The sequence below is a fragment of the Pinus tabuliformis genome, chromosome 3_1, assembly GCF_031772625.1.
Source record: "Pinus tabuliformis cultivar Carrire ecotype Pingquan chromosome 3_1, CPIR1, whole genome shotgun sequence".
NCBI classification, from domain to species: domain Eukaryota; kingdom Viridiplantae; phylum Streptophyta; class Pinopsida; order Pinales; family Pinaceae; genus Pinus; species Pinus tabuliformis.
The window spans coordinates 764955735-764974853 of record NC_142301.1 but is presented as its reverse complement, the minus strand read 5'-3'; the positions used below and the strand labels follow the sequence as shown (position 1 = coordinate 764974853).

At 40.2% G+C, this 19119-nt stretch overlaps 1 pseudogene; it reads left to right on the top strand.

The window, feature by feature from the left end:
- The first annotated feature begins 1999 nt into the window (after positions 1-1999).
- Positions 2000-19119, top strand: part of LOC149189627 (bifunctional riboflavin biosynthesis protein RIBA 1, chloroplastic pseudogene) — a 72104-nt pseudogene continuing 54984 nt past the window's right edge.

Below are 19119 nucleotides of genomic sequence, written 5' to 3'. Positions count from 1 at the left end.
GCAGCTCAGCTAGAACTAGATCTCAGCCATGCACAACAGGAAAGACTGCTTCAGCTAAATGGACTGGATGAACAGATAATGCAGGTCCTCATCCACTCAGAGGTAGTCTAACTTCAAAGAAAAATATGGCATGACTAACACCTTAAAGAGAAGCAATTTCAGCCAAGAGATTGGGCACTGTTATATGGTTCAAGATACAACGATTTCAAAGGGAAACTAAGGACAAGATGGTTGGGACCATATACAATGGAGAAATGTAACGACAATGGTTCAGTCCTTATCAGGACCATTGATGAAGAAGCCATCCCCATGCTCGTCAATGGGCATCGTTTGAAGATATACTGGAAGCCCCTTTCTAAGCAGGAGTTCATTGAAACTCTGGATAAATCAGTGCTGGTAGTGGAGCAGGTCCCTGTCTCCACCCCTTCCACATTCTGAGCACCAAAAAAAAAGGAGAAAGAAAAAGAAAAAGAATAAAAAGATCCTTGGGTGAAAACCTCTTGGAGGCACCCGCGGTAGACAGTGAGGGTGAAAACCTCCTGGAGGCACCCCAACTGTCTCTCTCAAAAAAAAAAAAAAAACACAGAAAAATCAACCTGACTTCTTTTTAAAAATTTGCAGGTTGCAAGGAGGACATTGCAGGTTAGGAGGATCACACAAAACAAGGACAGAGGTCAACACCAAGCTACAAGCATCCCTCACAAACAATTCCTCCATGACCACTCCCCTTTCTTAAGATTTGATCTCATTCGCGCCAAGATTCCACCTTCTACAGGAAGTTCCGTGTCTTCTACAGGAAGATCCTGTATAACCCACAGACAGGCAAAATTGATCTCATAAGAGAATCCAAAGGTTGGGAATCTACCTATGAGACCTGCCAGCACCCTTGTTTCCTTCCATCACCATATGTCACCCTTTTTCATCTCTTTACACCTCCTTTGCACTGATCATGTTATTTGTTCCTACACAGTCACACAAAAAACCCTATTTTCTTCATACCGACAGCAAGAAGTTCTAGTGACAAATCAAGCAGTAGTGTCTCGCTCACCATACCTATCAATCTCCATTTGGATGCCTCATCATCTGAACCCCTCCTCAGCAGTATAGCCCTGCTCATTCTAGCATTGCATTCCAGAAGGAGAAACAGCTGCAGGACATCCTACAGGAATCCTGTAGCAGCTGATCCCTCTGGAAGACATACTTTGGAGACAGGGACAGCCAAAAGTGACAAAGGAGACATGCAAAGGGCTCTCCTTGAACATGAAAATATCAGCAGCAGCCGAATCTAAGCAAAACCTATGCATGCAGCATCAATGAATGAAGGAATGGTTTCCAAAACCTGTGCATGAAGCAATAGCAAATGAAGGAGTGGTTCCAAAACCCAAAGTCTGCATAACGTGGCCGTGACCACACATGTAAGTGCCTAAACGCATTCATCAATTGCATAAATTATATTTTAAAAGCTGGATGCCTATGAGAATGGTTCGAATTGAGTGGAATCGGTGGCCAGTCAACTGGCCACCCTCGGCCAGTTACATATCCTCGCGGGATCCAAATGATCCCCATTACATTCAAAATTGCCAACGAAATGTGCAGTCGGCACATGTGGAGTGTCCATTCCGGGAGAAATCATCGGTACTGGTAGTGGTGGCGGCAGATAACGGCAGAAAGGAGGTGATGGCGGTCAGAAACACATAGAGAAATTATGGCTGTGACGTCGGATCAACGGTCCGGTCCAGCCACCTCATCCCCTCACCACGAATCACGCCGTAGTTAAAAGATGCATGGCTGAAACTTACACCACCTTCTGTTCATCTTGCACTTGCAACATCCTTGACTGGAGTATGCGTCCTTCGCTTCCAAAAACTATTAACCAATCGTCCTTCATCGGTTTTCCTGCTTGTTTTCGAAGATTTCCCACGTATCGGGCTCACTCAGCAGCATAGTGACATTCTACAGGAACCGAGGGCCTTCTATAGGAAGGGTTCTACAGGAAAACATGCACAGCTTTCCGGAGCCGGAGAACCTGGGAGTTTTTGTTGAAATTGGAGCTCCAAATGAGGTAGGCTCGAAAATCTCCTCTATGCATGATGTTTTTGCGCAAGGTGGTGAATTGAACGACATCATATTGGAAAATCAAAGAAAAGATCTACCTCTGTATTGGAAGTAAAATGTTTGCCTATGTATTGAACTAAGTTTCCCAGTTTTCTGCATCAAAATTCTCCTCCACTTTTCCCTTTTGAATTCTCCTGTAGGGAAGATATATGCATCCATGGGGGCCAGCCTGTGTGTGTAAAAGATTTTGAATTTGCATATCTATCTATGTGTTGAGAAGAAAACTTGATCCTTTTACTCTGTCTGTAAAAACCAAATTTGTCTTTTGATAAGCAGATAGTCGAGTTCTGGGTGACAACAGTCTTAAAACCAAAGAATTGTTGCTAGTTGGCATTGGACACTTGAGAAATTCTTTCTTGGGTTCAAGGGAGACCATAAAAGGCATTTCCTTTTCTTAAAGCATAAAAAGAGCACTCTCACCATGCAAGGAGGATTCATAAGGAAAGAGCCATCAGACTCGAGCAAACTGCACGAGCATCCTGAGGTGGTGGACCTTTTCACCCGAGCAAATTGGATATCCTTCTTTGACAAAATTCATGGTCATGATGAGGAGATAACTAAGGAGTTTTTAATGTCCCTAAGACCACAGTCAAAAACACATGCCATAGTTAGTTTTAGGGGTTTGACCTTGGAACTCACCCCTGAGCTCATCAGTGCAGTTACTGGGCTACCATTGGGGCTCCCTTGGAGAAAAAAAGAGAGATCATTGGGCCAAGTTGCCAAGTCGTCATTCTTTCTGCCCACAGAGCATCCTGTAGAAGACAAAAATGGGGTTAGAAGAACCAGCTTGCCTCCTCTCTGGAGTGAAGTCAATTTCCAAATTATGAAGTACATCACTTGTGAAGGGAGGTTTAGCATCATCTATGGATATCATTTCAGGCTGCTGTGTGTTGAAGCCTCGAAAATCGGGTGGACAACAAGGGGAATACCCACCCGGTCTAGACCTTGGTTGGCAGCTCCTTATCTGTTTGTTATAGCGGGTCCGACTGGGGATAATGGAACTATTTTCCCAATCTAAGGGTGTGTGTGTGTGCAGAGTTGGATGATGCTGATCTAAGAGTACTTAAAGCTAATTTAATTCAGACTTTTAAATTAACTCTACGCTATTGTAACCTAATGAGAAACAACACATCTAATCTATGCTAACCCGGGTGTATTTCTTCTATTATGCGATCTAAAGAGATTTCAAACAATAACTGGTAATAAAGATCATTCAGCTATCATAAGAATAGAAATCAATTAAGATAAACCACTTTGCATAAAAAGTTAGGCAAAACAGTTGTGAACAGCATATCGCATAATAAGTTATTCATATATCAGACATAAATAAATGGCTCCACCGTACAAAAGTGCCAAATGGTAACTCACACATTCATGCAGTAACATATAAACAACTAAAAACTGTATATCACTTTAAGAATATAAGCAGAAATGGTCAAGAGATAAAAGTACCATTTATGACTGGTTCCACTCATAAGCTTCAAGCAACAATGATTTATCTCTCCTTGCTCTAACATCTACTAAGAGTACAGAAGTGCAACATCAGTAACAGATATCAAATGCAAACATTAATAAACCTTGATCCATCCATTCATCAAAACCCCCTCCGAGGGTGCAAAAGTGCATGTTCTGAGGACAAGTTTTTTGACAAATTTCTGGACCCTTCTCCTAATGCCTGAGAAGGGTTTAAATACTGCTAACTAATTAACTTAATTACATAAATTTAGGATACGGTTTTAAATGACCGCCCTTTTGCTAAAGCAAAACTATTTCTAAAAATTGAATCTAATTCCTAACCATTTATGTATTTGCTCATTAGTGCTGCAAGCATGCAACATTCGCCTGGGAAGAGTCGGCTGGTCGCTTTCTTCTTTTGTTTGAGCTATCAGAATAGAAATAACAAGCGCTGGCACAACTTTCTGGTAAACTAGAAGATATTTTCGAGAACCTTCCTCTGGCTGGGTGTATTCACTGCGTGTATACTTGGTAATAACCCAAATTTCTCTCAAACTGATTCTGCTTTTGCTATTTCGGTTTCCGGCCTTGCGAATGACTGAATAAGTTAGGGACTTTGCTCTCTGAACAATTTTCTGCATCGAAAACTGCCTCCGTTCTTTGTTCCGGGCTTTTCTGGTGCGTTTTCCTTCTTTAGCACCTTTTTTCTTTTTGCTTTACCGGGCATAAGCTTTAGGATCTTTTGTAAACATGCTGCTTTTGTGCGCTTTTGACTCTGGGCGTTGGATGGCCTATTGACATCAGCATCTGTTGAGTGATACTCTAGAATCTGTGGTCCTGTTGCATGCGGCATCTGTTTATGAAGGGATCTCTTCTCTGTTCTCCGAGCATTGACGCTTTCCCCTTTTCCTTAGATGTTTCATTCATTAATTTCTTTTAAGGCGTGCGCCCAATTTTGGTTTACGGACAGCTTTCCTTGAATACTGCGCCGAGGAAAATTTGCGATGGGTGATTTCTGCGACTCGCATCGCAGCATCACGGATCGCGTCGTTAAGATGTGTCATCATAGAAATTCATGATCGCATTTATCGCAAATTGCATTCATCGCAGATCGCAGATCGCGCTTAGTCATTTAATCATTGTGTGCTGCTTACGCGATGTTGCAATATGCGACATCGCATATCGGCCGTCAGAGATTTCTTAAGATCTTTCCTTTAAGAGCGCTTCATAATGTATGCGATGCGATGAATTTCGCGTCGCTTCTTCGCAGTTTATTATGCCCATAAGAACATGTTTTATTCTATTCTCGCGATGCGATATAGTTTTAAGGAGTTGGATACAAAAATTTTCATAAAATGTTTTTTTTGGATTTTTTATTAAGGGTCCCCATTTGCTTGGTGTTATTGCTAATACCAAACGAAGAGGGGGGTTGTTGGTGGCCACAACAATGGCGATTCATTGGGAAGAACCAGTTATCTCTGCTTTTCTATTGAATTTTAACTTCCAAAGCAGAAAAATTTTCATAAGTCTAAATTTTGTTATGGACAGATAGAGTACATTATGCCTTATCCTATCAATGATATTTTGTTTCAACCTTTTTCTATTCCAATTGTTTGCTTCCTCAGGCTTTGTTCTTGTATTTACATCAGCCATTACTTGGTCTTTTAAAGATAAAATAAGGTCTTCTCTGTGTGCTGGCTTTTAAAATATGCTCATTTTTCGTAGGTAGAGCCTCTGCTGCCAGCAGGCATCCATAGCCTCGACAGGGTTACCTGTTATCCAGCAATGATCCTTTATCCTGCTTAAGGCTATTTACAACTTTTCAGAGAAAAACCCATTTTGACACTTTTTCCTTTTTTATTCTCTAAAGAACAATGTCTTGGTTTGGTGGCAAAATTATGACACAGTCATTCACTTGATTTACACTTTTGCTGAATAAGCTGGCTCGTGATGAGACCCCTTGTCTTTTGATTGCAAAAATCTTGAGTCGTTGCCCTGTTTTGGTCAATAGTAGTGGCAAAGTCAGCAAGTTATAATATCTGTGATCATGATAAGCCGGCTCGTGATGAGACCTCTTATTCTTTGAGATATAGTGTTTTCTCGGATTGTTCCTCTGAATGCTGCGATTTCCTTTAGCATGGAGGAAGTCATTGTTTTTCCTTAAGAAAGCTCTGGACGACAATAATAGAGTTTGAAAACAGCAGTTTTACAGAGAATCTTTATTTTATTATTGATACCTTTCATTTTGCTGATATAAAACATTTTTTTGCCAAAGGTTGCTTTCATCAATTTTTTTTTTGAAATTGAAACTAGTATCATATCTAGGCTAAAGTTAACTCTATCTGTCAATAATAAAGATCAGATTTTTCGAAGAATTTTACTATTTGTACAAGCGAAAAAAATCAAAATCCGATAGAGAATTGGTGTCTTTTTTCGTGAACCCCTGTAGTAACCATCTACAACTGGTTTTATTTACAAGAAAGAAAAGAAAAAAAAAACTAAAACTATCCTACAAAATAGAAGAATAATCTTCCATGGAAAATATATTTTAAGGATCTGTCCATTAACAGGCAAAGAATCCCTTCTACCTGCTAAATCCTGCAACACAAACGTTGATGGGCCTATGACTTCTACGATCTGAAAAGGACCAAGCCACATCTTCTGAAATTTTGTATGTTTGCCCTTTTCTTCATGAGCCTTATCCCATTTCAAAACTAGATCTCCCATCTGAAAAAAAAATTCTGGTCATTATGCTTGAATCAAAAGAGGATTTTATTAGCGCTTGGTGATGAGCATGGGTTTTCTTAGCTTGTTCTCGTCATTCTTCTAACTTAATTATTTCCATTTATCTTAATTGTAAGGAGAAAGTAGATACTTCATCGATGTATTGTACTAAAGACAAGGAGGGGATCACTAAGTGAGTTGGAAGAACCACTTCCTTCCCATAAACTAAATTAAAGGGAGAAGTGCCGATTGAAGCTTTCTTCGTTATTCTATCTGCCCATAAAGCATTTACCAAAGTTTTGTGCCAATTCTTTTGGTTCTGGTCAACTGTTCTTTTAATAATCCTGATTAGGTTTTTATTTGTTGACTCAGCCAATCCATTACCTTGCGGATAGTAGTTGGCCGAATATTTCAGTTTGAACCATCTTTTAAGTGCAAACTCAGTCATTGCATTCCCAGAAAAGTATGAGGCATTATCAAACATTAAAGCCGTTGGCAATCAAAACCTAGTGATTATAAATTGATCTATGAATTCAATGATGTTTTCAGAATTAGCTGTCTTGAGAGGAACTGCTTCTACCCATTTAGTAAAATAATCAGTTGCCGTGAGGATGTATCTATGCTACTTAGAAGAGTGAGGAACGATCTCACCTGTTAAGTCCAAGCCCCACTGACTGAATGGTTGCTCGATGTTTACCGGCTGTAGTGGCATGGACGGTTTCTTTTGTCTCCCTGCAGTAGTTTGGCAGACTTGGCATTTCCTCACGTAACTGTGTGAGTCTTTGAACAGCGTGGGCCAATAATATCCTGCACGTAAGATTTTATGTGCAGTAGCATCTCCAGCATAGTGTCCGCCTGCTGGTCCATCGTGGAGTTCCTGAAAAACCTTTTCGGCTTCAGTTTTCTCAAGACACCTAAGAAGAACACAATCGTAATTCCTTTTAAACAGAACATCATTTATGAGCTGATATTGTTTAGCTTTCAATCTCAGAGCTCTTTTCTTGGTGTGATCCAGGTGTGATGGAGCATACCCATTCTTAAGATAATAAATGGTGTCAGCATATAATGATTCTGCATTGTTTAGGCTTACCTCATACATTTGTACCTCTTCAGATGAATTTTCAGGAATTTGCGATGCTCCAGCCAACATTTTGCAGAAGCCTTGACCTCTCACAATGCTTGTTGGTTTGATCTCAAGGTCATATTCTTGTAAAGCAGTGATCCAATTTGCTCTTTTTTCACCCACATCCTTCTGTATTAGAAGATTTCTTACCGCTGGAAATGGTACTATGACCTTAGTATGGGTTTTAAGTAAGAAAGGTTTGAAATATTTGACCGCTTTGAAAACAGCGTATGCCTATTTCTCCACGTCTGAATAGTTGAGTTCAACACCTTGTAAATTTGAGCTAAAAAATGCGATTGGAGCTTCCGCTTTCTCTTGATTTGCTTGAGTTAGAATCGCGGCATATGATTTCTCTGAGGCAAATGTGTATAAGATAAAAGATTCTGAAAAATTAGGGGTTGCTAAAGATGGAGCATTAATGATAGCTTGTTTGATCAGGTTGAATGCTTCATGCTCATCTTGACCCCATTTAAAATTTGAATTCTTTTTAATCATGGTTTGCAAAGGAGAAATAATTCGTGAAAAATCTGGGACAAATCTCTTCACAAAATTGATTTGACCAAGGAAAGATTGCATGGCTTTTTTATTGTGAGGTAGGGATATTTTAGAAATTTCTTTGATTCTGTCAGGCTCAATGTGAATACCAGATTTTGACACTATGAATCCTAGAAGTTTTCCTTCACTTAATGCGAAAAAAGATTTCTTTGGGTTAAGTGAAATTCCATACCTTAAACATTGTTGAAAGATTTGTTTCAAGTCCTTGAGATGGTCGCTTCGCTTCTTGGAGTACACTTTTATATCATCCAAATAAATTACTACAGATTTATTGACTAAACCCTTGAATGCGATGTCCATGGCTCTCTGAAATGTAGCGCCGGCATTGATCAAACCAAATGGCATCTTCTGATATGTGTATGTTCCCAATTTAGTTCGGAATGTGGTTTTTAACTGATCATCGAGATGTACCAGCACTTGATTGTATCTTGAAAATCCATCCAAAAAATACATTAGTTCTGAGCCTGCTACTGCCTGTAATATCTACTCCATAGGCGGGAGGGGAAAATTGTCTTTTTGACAGGCTTTGTTGAGATTCCGAAAATCGATGCAGATTCTAATATCTCCGTTTTTTTTTCTAACGGGTACCATATTGGAGACCCATTTGGAATGTCTGACGGGGAAGATTATTCTGGCTTTTAATAACTTATTTAGCTCAGTTTTTATCTGATTTACTAAATTGGGGTGGATTTTTCTGAGTTTCTGTTGGACAGGTTTTTCGTTATCAATCACAGGGATAGTATGTTGAATGATAGAAGTGTCGTATGTCTTCAGCTCATCGTAATTCCAGGCAAAAACATTTTTGTATTGTCTCAAAAGATGAATATACGCTAGTTTTTCTTTAGGGGCTAGGCCATGGCCTAGATTAACATTTTGTGGTTTATCATCGGTTCCTAGGTTTACTAATTCGTAGTTCAGAGTTGAACTGTAGAGCTTAGAATTGGTAGTCCTTTTAAACCAACTTTTCAAATCGTAAAAGTCTTCCAACTTAACCACCGATTTAGGTATCGCATTATCAGTGCTATCTTGTTGTATTTGTCGATCGTGATGGTCTTCATCAATTATCTGATTGGAGTAGGATCCTTAAGAAGTGAGGAAATTTACAATATCAGGATCATCATTAAATACTCTCCAGTTTGTAATGTTGTCAGGGATGGACGGTCTAAATATTAATTCTATTGAGAATCTATTTGGACTAAAATCTTCGAAGGGAATAAGTTTAGAGGCTACGTTAGCTAAAAGGTCTGCGCTCGCGTTTTGGATTCTTGGGATTGATGAAATATTGAATGCTATGAAATGCTCAATCAGATCTTGTACTAAAGATTAATAGTGTTTCAAATGACCTGATAGGCAATGTATGGTGTTACGTACCTGTTTGACGACAATCTCAGAGTCTCCGAAGACTTGAAGATATTTGACGTTCAACCTGATTGCTTTGTATAGGCCTTGCACCAAGGCCTCATATTCCGCTGTATTGTTTGTGCAATCGAATTCAAGTCTGCACATAAGCATGGTCTTATTTCCTTCTGGACTAATCAGAATGCATCCTGCTCCTGCTCCTTCGTTAGATTTAGAGCCATCAAAATATAATTTCCAAAACAAAGATGTATTTACAGGTTTGTCTACAAAATTAACACATTTTGAATTATCAGTTTGGGAAAAAATTTCGACTTGGGACAAAACTGAATTTTCTAAGTAAGGTGATGTATGAGCATTGAAATTGCCGAGGAAAGAATCTACCGAGTAATTTCCTATGATACTGCTGTTATATGCTATTGCTTCATTTTCTCCCTCCAATTCCGTTATTATGTACTTCTGGTGTAACTCTCGTTCAACCTTTATTTGATTCGGTTTACCATTGTAGGGTAACCACATGTGCGACCAGTCGGTTGAGAAGTATCCATGGAGTTTTTCGGACCAATCCCTGCTAAGAATCAAGCCATAGAATTCTGGGATATCAGCTACTAGAATGTCAATAACCTGACATACCTTCGGGTTAGACGACAATCTTATGGTCACTTGATTAAGTTCACCAATCACTTCGACTTGAGATCGATCAAGTTGAACTATCCGCACTGTGGATTTTTGTGGTTGAAAATTCAACTTGGAATATATTAATCTGGGTAAAATATTCATTGAAGCACCAGAATCTACCAAACAATTATGCACATTTTTATTGAAAATTTCATAAGTGAGAAGAAAAGGGGGAGTGTGAGACCTTGATCTTCCTCCAATCAAGGCGATGTCATTTGGATCAATCTTATTGATCGTGTTGGTTGGAGGTCTTCCCATGCTGTGGGAAGCTACAACTGTAGGCAAAGATGTAGTAGGCATGGCATGTAATTCTTTCATCATTATCTTCTGTTGATGTTTCAATTTGCTCAATTCATAAAGAGTGATATTAGCCCTAGTCTTTTTCATGTCATCAATAATATTGTATTCCATTTCATCGGACACTATCAGTGTTCTTGATGGAGGTGTTTGATCTAGTTAGACTGGGCTAGATTGAGTCGCTTTAGCGGTCGTTTTCTCTGTTGCGACTTTATCTTTTGCTGCAGGGCTTGCGCCCTTCTGCTTAGGGGTAGTTTGGGGAGGATCAAGTTGATTTTTGCTTCGTGTGCTAACCGGAAATGCTTCTTGATCTTCTTCTTGTGGGAGGATGAAATCCCACATTCCTTGTAGTTCCACAACTTCTTCGTCATCGGTCTACCCTTCAGTGGTACTCTCCTCTTCTTCCTCTTCTTCGGATTCGACATTTGAGATAGCGTTGGGTGGTTTCACATCCATTCAAGGGCCTCTTTTAAAAGCTCTGTAGGGCTTTTTTGAAGAAGTTTCTGCCACTTGTTTTTTTATGTCAATCATCTCATTGGACATGGTCTTTAATACTTTTTGCAATCCTTCCAAATCGAAAGGATCTTTCGTTTGTTTCTTCTTGGAGTCTTCCTTGAAGGTGACTTTTTTAGATTTGCGTTCCTCTATCGCAGATCTCTTTTCCAGGGCTACTACACGTTTCTCTACTACTATTGCCTCTGTCAGGTTTTCAACTAAGGTTGTTTTATTTGCCCTATCCATGAAGATTGCTAAGTTTGATGGTAAGGCCGTAATATACCATTCACATCGTACTTCTTTGCTGGGTTGGGAAGCAGTGGGAATTTTGTTGAGGATTTTATTGAACCGTAAATTGAAATCTTTGATGGGTTCTCTAGCCTCGGCTTTAAGATTGGATAGGTCATTGATTAACGTTGTCGTTGATCTGTCATCACCAAACTTGGTAAGGAATTGACTTTGAAAAATGTCCCAACTTGTGATAGACCCGGAAGGTAATGAAAAGTACCATGACCCGGCTGTTCCTTGCATTGTATAGGGAAAAATCCAGACAACAACATCCTCGTTGGTAACTCCGTTGAGATTGACAGAAAGCATGAAATTGTTAATGAGCTCTTCAGCTAGCATGCCTGCTTCTGGATTGAATTTGGGTAGCCATTTCTCAGGATGGGCCGGTATTTGGCTCAGGGGTGGAGGCATTAAAACTGCCCTAGGATTGTTCCATGGAGACTGGGCCATCGTTGAGCTGCTAGTAAATGAAAGTGCAGAGGATGATCCCTGAGGCTAGGAAGATGAAGATATTATGATATTAGATGGTTGAAGAAGAGGGATTGTGGAAGATGGATGGGTGATTTGGAGTGAAGAAGTGGGTGGCTGACTTCGCTGCGACGGAGTTGAAATGGACGATGTAGATGAAAGAGTCTCACTGTCAGACTCTTGTGGTGTTTTCCTTGCTCTTTTCCTGGTGGGGAGAGGGAATTCAGTTGGCTGGATGCCAAATTTTTCACTCTTTTATTTGCTCAGGGGATGAGCAGGATTGTACTGCGAAGTCACGCTGCTTTGAGATTTATCAGACCTCTGTGTAAAAATAGAAAATCCCTGGAGTTTGCGAATCAGAGTTTGAACTTCAGGGGGTTCAATGGTAGATTGGTCTGAAATATTAGGGTATGTAGCAGCGGTTAATACTCGAGCGACTTCTGACTCTGGATTTAAACGTACTGGGGAAGTCGGGGGAGTTGATGAGGGCGATTTACTCTCAGAATGGTATTTAGATTTTGATTTAGGTGCCATTCATAGTTCGGGCCCTCCTTCTAGCGCCAAATATGTTGAAGCCCTGAAAATCGGGTCGACAACAAGGGGGATACCCACCCGGTCCAAACCTTGGTTGGCAGCTCCTTATCCGTTTGGTATAGCGGGTCCGACTGGGGATAATGGGACTAGTTTCCCAATCTAAGGGTGTGTGTGTGTGCAGAGTTGGATGATGCTGATCTAAGAGTACTTAAAGCTAATTTAATTCAGACTTTTAAACTAACTCTACGCTATTGTAATCTAATGAGAAACAACACATCTAATCTATGCTAACCCGGGTGTATTTCTCCTATTATGCGATCTAAAGAGATTTCAAACAATAACTGGTAATAAAGATCATTCAGCTATCATAAGAATAGAAATCAATTAAGATAAACCACTTTGCATAAAAAGTTAGGCAAAACAGTTGTGAACAGCATATCGCATAATAAGTTATTCATATATCAGACATAAATAAATGGCTCCACCGTACAAAAGTGCCAAATGGCAACTCACACATTCATGCAGTAACATATAAACAACTAAAAACTGTATATCACTTTAAGAATATAAGCAGAAACGGTCAAGAGATAAAAGTACCATTTATGACTGGTTCCACTCATAAGCTTCAAGCAACAATGATTTATCTCTCCTTGCTCTAACATCTACTAAGCGTACAAAAGTGCAACATCAGTAGCAGATATCAAATGCAAACATTAATAAACCTTGATCCATCCATTCATCAAAACCCCCTCCGAGGGTGCAAAAGTGCATGTTCTGAGGACAAGTTTTTTGACAAATTTCTGGAACCTTCTCCTAATGCCTCAGAAGGGTTTAAATACTGCTAACTAATTAACTTAATTACATAAATTTAGGATACGGTTTTAAATGACCGCCCTTCTGCTAAATCAAAACTATTTCTAAAAATTGAATCTAATTCCTAACCATTTATGTATTTGCTCCTTAGTGCTGCAAGCATGCAACATTCGCCTGGGAAGAGTCGGCTGGTCGCTTTCTGCTTTTGTTTGAGCTATGAGAATAGAAATAACAAGCGCTGGCACCACTTTCTGGTAAACTAGAAGATATTTTCGAGAATCTTCCTCTAGCTGGGTGTATTCACTGCGTGTATACTTGGTAATAACCCAAATTTCTCTCAAACTGATTCTGCTTTTGCTATTTCGGTTTCCGGCCTTGCGAATGACTGAATAAATTAGGGACTTTGCTCTCTGAACAATTTTCTGCATCGAAAACTGCCTCCGTTCTTTGTTTCGGGCTTTTCTGGTGCGTTTTCCTTCTTTAGCGCCTTTTTTCCTTTTGCTTTACCGGGCATAAGCTTCAGGATCTTTTGTAAACATGCTACTTTTGTGCGCTTTTGACTCTGGGCGTTGAATGGCCTATTGACATCAGCATCTGTTGAGTGATACTCTGTAATCTGTGGTCCTGTTGCATGCGGCATCCGTTTATGAAGGGATCTCTTCTCTGTTCTCCGAGCATTGACGCTTTCCCCTTTTCCTTAGATGTTTCATTCATTAATTTCATTTAAGGCGCGTGCCCAATTTTGGTTTATGGACAGCTTTCCTTGAATATTGCGTCGAGGAAAATTTGTGATGGGTGATTTCTGCGACTCGCATCGCAGCATCGCGGATCGCGTCGTTAAGATGTGTCATCACAGAAATTCATGATCGCATTTATTGCAAATCGCATTCATCGCAGGTCGCAAATCGCAGATCGCAGATCCCAGATCGCACTTAGTCATTTAATTATTGTGTGCTGCTTACGCGATGTTGCGATATGCGACATCGCATATTGGCCGTCGGAGATTTCTTAAGTTCTTTCCTTTAAGAGCGCTTCATAATGTATGCGATGCGATGAATTTCGCGTCGCTTCTTCGCAGTTTATTATGCTCATAAGAACATGTTTTATTCTCTTCTCGCGATGCGATACAGTTTTAAGGAGTTGGATACAAAAATTTTCATAAAATGTTTTTTTTGGATTTTTTATTAAGGGTCCCCATTTGCTTGGTGTTATTGCTAATACCAAACGAAGAGGGGGGTTGTTGGTGGCCACAACACTGTGTTAACTAAGGCATGGGATTGACTTGCCTCCAGACAATAAACTAAGCATCCCCTATTTTCTTCTTTAGTCACTAATTGAATGTGGTACAAAATTAAATGAAGGGATCCTAGATCAGTTGGCCCATCATGGGCTCATCAAACTATTGGTGGAAGATGCTTTGCACACCTACACTGTCCTCATCTCTTGGGAGACCTTCCGAAACATGTCCAGGGATGACAACATCAGAATTATGGCTGAAGTCATCACCTCATCCAGCAGTGAGGGGGGAGAACACACTGAGGAAGATGACAAAACCAATGGTGAAAGAACATAGGACATTCAAGCACAACAAGAACAAAAAGAAAAAGGGGAAATGGGCTAGATTTCTGATCCTAAAATAGGGGAAGAAACAACAAAAAAAACACCACAGGAAAAGAGGATGCAGAGTAGAATAGAGAAGGCCGAAAAAGCCCAAATGAAGTCTTCCATAGCCAAAGCAGGCACACAGAAAAAAAAGGAAAAGACACACCCTATAATATAAACAACACAAACAGAAACAGTTGACACAGGGATTTCTACAGGAAGCAGGGAAAAAGAACAGTAAGAGGAGAAATCACCTGAGATATTGGCAAGGGAGGTAGAAGTTGTTCTTGCTGACTTAAGCACACCTCCAAAACAAAAAGGGAAAAGAAAGAGGCAAACCTACACGTACTTTAAAGCAAGGAGGAGAACACGGATAAAAATAGGCAGACCCCAACCACTGTCAAAAGAGAAAATTGTCATTCAGGACACAACAACTAAACCAAAAGAAGAGTCTCCTTCAAATATATCTATCACCTATGAATGAGGAAGCCCAAAAACCTCCACTTGGAGAGAGAGAATTAGGATGATGGACTCAAAGACAACTCTATAGGAAGCCGAGACGTCTCTACAGGAAACTCTGGCTAAGTTAAAGAGACCGAGAAATTTGAGGAAAAGACAACCAAATCATCACAGGGAGAGGGAACGACCAAGGAGTTACTGGAATCAAGCCCTCAACATAGCTTGGGCTCATACTACAACCTATTAGAGGGTGGGAATATCATTCCACAAAAATGTTTTGTGCCACTCTTCCTTGCATTAGAACAAGAGAGGATCAAAACACACACACGGATGAAATTTGCCAAAGCTAAGGGAATTGAGGACATAGGCCACATGGAGGAGAAGTTAAAAGAGTTAAGAGGAGAACTGGCCATGGTCAGGCATGTAGAAAGCTGCAAAAGAGCTCAGCTGCAGGAGGAGAATGAGATACTAAGAAAATAGTTGCAACTACAGGGAAGTCATAAGGAAGATAGGGCCTCAATTTTGGGAGAACAGCAACAGCAAGAATGGCCTTCGATAGACAAGGAAGCATCTGATGAATAGCAGAAAGGGGACAAGTTGCAAGTTGAGGTTGAGGCGCTAACAAAACTGCTACAGGAAAAGGAGTCACATGCAGTAGGGGAAATACAGTCCCTAAAGCAATAGGTGCAAGAGAAAGAGGCCCAACTGGCCTGCATGGCTAGCTGGGCAGTAGAAGCCTTACAATGTAGGTAACTTTCTAAGTCATATGCCTTATATCTTAAAGATCAATGGTTGTAATTCCAAATTAACACCTTGGCCCAAAGGGGCACCATTCCATTTCATAATTACCATCAATTCATGGCTTTGTGTTACAGAAGCACAGCAGAAGATAAGGCCAAGTTATCAGAATTATATTTACATAACTTAGCCCTTCCAAACATGAATCTGTAGGACCCCAATGCTTCATTGGGGGATGTGCAACTCATGGCCATGGCCTCTTGGTTAAACTATGAGGAAAAGAGGGTAACAGAGATTCAGAATGTTATGGACAGGGAGCTACGTGAGCCACTCATGATCAGAGCAGAACCAGAAGATCCCTTAGCTTTAGTGTATGCCCATCAGCAACTTGCCAACAACCCCCAGGTTCACCCAGATTAAATTGAGAAAGAAGCTCAAGCCATTGCTCACTTTGAGGACATGGAAAGATTGTTGGGGGATAACTGCATTCATGCTTGCACAAGGAGATGGAACACATGTCCCACAGTCTGAAAATAAGAGAATACCACACCCCAACAAGGATCAGGGAGACCTTGGAAAGAGTACCACTCTATAAACAGTCAATGCGAAATTTGCAGGCCAACTAGATCGGCCTAAAGTTCAGTCCTCCCTTGCTTTTAGGAATGCTGGAAGGAGTCAAAGAAGAAGAGGAGCACATGCTGTGGGAGGAAGTAGAGAAGAAGAAATCACCTCGGAAGCATGGGATGTGAGAGAGGCAGTCAAAGCAATCAGAGATGATGAGCTAGATTAGTTGCTCAGAGGATGAGCAACGCATTTAGCAGGGGGGTGATGATGAGCCCCAAAAATGGGTAACTTATTGGGCTCATTTTGCCTATTGTTATCCATTAATCCACCATCCTTCATAGTTTATGTATTCTTTTGAGTATATTTATGTTAATTGAATGAATGAGAATAGTCACTTGATCGTGAAGTCTAATATGTGCTTATTGCAGATTTTTGGACATCCTTTAGACCAAGGTCAAGCAATTATGAGCCAATTGACAGCCAAATACGAGGGAAAAAGGCTAAGGATTTTTGGGAAGGGTGTCTCCTACACTAAATGGCCCCTTCCTTGAGTTCCCCACCATCAGCTCGGAGTTCAGCAGCCCACCGAAGATGATCCCTAAGGGTAGCCGAGTAGCTTTTGTGAAGTGGTTGATTACTTGCAGTTTTGAGCAGCCAATCCCCTTGAGTTAAGGAGGGTTGTTGGATGTCCTCGTGGTGATAAGTAGGAAGGCTTCTAACCTTCGTAGTTAGCTCTTGAATAGTTGTATTTTCACACTTTAGTGCTACTTTGCCTTTCAACTCATTTTCGAGCTTTTGTTGTAAACCTTTTTGTGAAATGGTTATTTTTTTAGTAATGGAGATCAGTTTCACTTTGCATCAGCTCTGAGCTTCTCTTAGGAGGCTGTAGCTCTTGGGGTTGGCCCAACCCAAGTTCCAGTACCTCCTTTTGTGTATTTTTATATGTTTTTGCTGCATTCCTAGAATAATTTCTGCTACTTAGATTAACATATTGCTTTGTTATTTAGGTTTCTTTTGATGATTGAAATAGCTTTTCATGCTTTAGGTTGTTTTGATGTTTTGGTAAAGGAAAATACCTGCAAAAAGGCCACCAAGAAATCCTTGATCTCATCTCTCTCTCCTTGGGACCATGAGCTGAGACCAAGGCATACTTGCTGCCACAAAAACACTGTTTTGCCTTTCCATGTAATCGCAAGTGTTAGATTTTTAGTTAGGGAAGTTGATACCAGTTGTGATGACATGTTTAGATCTATTCTTGCTTTGTTTTCATAGTTGTCTTACATGATTTTCTGCCAATAAACTTCTGTCCACCATGATTTCTAGTTTTTAGGTCAGAATAGGTCAAAGTAGATAGATCTCTAATGTTTTTAGTCTTTCTTTGATTAGTTTGGAGAAACAGTGTGTAGATCACCTGTAATCCATCCCTGCCTATCCTTACTTCCTCACACCACCTACTCCAACCCCAGATTCCTGATTCCTTCCCTTCATTCACAACACTCTTCTAGTTTGACCTAATTTCTTCATTTTTGTGCACCATTGGTCCCTCCATCCTTGAACAAATCCAACCATAGTCATTTCTCCCTAGCCTCATTTACCAGGTCCTAGACCTCTTCACAACCTCATCCAACCTCCATTTCCACTTCCCCACCCATTTTCCTCCATCAACCCTCAACAATCCTCTCTTGGCCCTTCCTGTAGAACATCCTGTAGAACCCCTGCACACTCCCTGTAGAAGATCATGTGGGCAGTTTTTCAAGATCTGATCGCTTTGAAACTCTATGGAAGGGTTCTAGGGACCCCTTAGGCCCTCTTCTCACCTTCCCAACCTCCTGCAAGTGCCCGCTCCATTTCCTTTCGCCAATCAACCTCTGCACAATCAAAAATAGTTAAAGCACATGCATAATAATTCTGCAAAATTACTCAAAAATACAAAAAGATGTTTTTTCCAGATTTTACTTTAGAAGTAGATTAGAAACATGCATCTTACATTTCCAAGAGTTAATGGCATCCATTTCAGCAGCTTTCATCTCTTTTATTGCACCAATAGTGTTAGTCGGTAAAACTAGGGTTTGCTAGGATCTGGATTTCATTTCAGCTTTCAGCTTCTTTTTGCAAGTAGATTAGCCTTCTTTGAGTTATCTTTCATCCATCAAAGTTAAAATCTTCTTCTAAGAGCTCATAGAAGTTGGCTTAAGCTCCTAGTGGACTTGTGCCAGCTGATCAAGTGACATCCTGCGGCGAGAGCTAGTACTTGTGCATACAGCACTGTCACTTCCAAGTTTGTTACAAACTACCGGGTTGATAAAAGTAAAGAAGGGAGTCCCAGGAGTTGCAGCATTATTTCTGCAATACTGGAGCCCACCAGTTATGCAACAAGAATTTGAAATGTATCTACTTGGTGAACTAACATGCTTTCTTGGTCTTCAAGTTAACAGACTGTGGATGGTATATTTCTTTCTCAAACCAAGTATATTGAACAAATTTTGAAAAAATATGGAATGGAAGACTGTAAGCTAGTATACAAAACAATGATAATAGGATGAAATCGTAGTCAAAATGATGATTTTCCTTGTAGGTACAAGACTAGACATTATGCATGTAGATGGAATTATTGGAGGATTTCAAGCCAATCCTAAGGAAACTCATCTCCAAGTAGTTAAGATAATCTTCAAGTATCTACAAGGAACTCGAGATTTTGTTCTATGGTAACCTAGAAATGAAAAACTTTCACTTCATGATTATACAAACACTGATTGGGCAGGTAATATTGATGATCGCAAGAGCACTATTGGAGGCAAACATTATTTGGGAAACCACTTGGGGTCATCTTTTGGCAAGAAATAATTATCCATTGC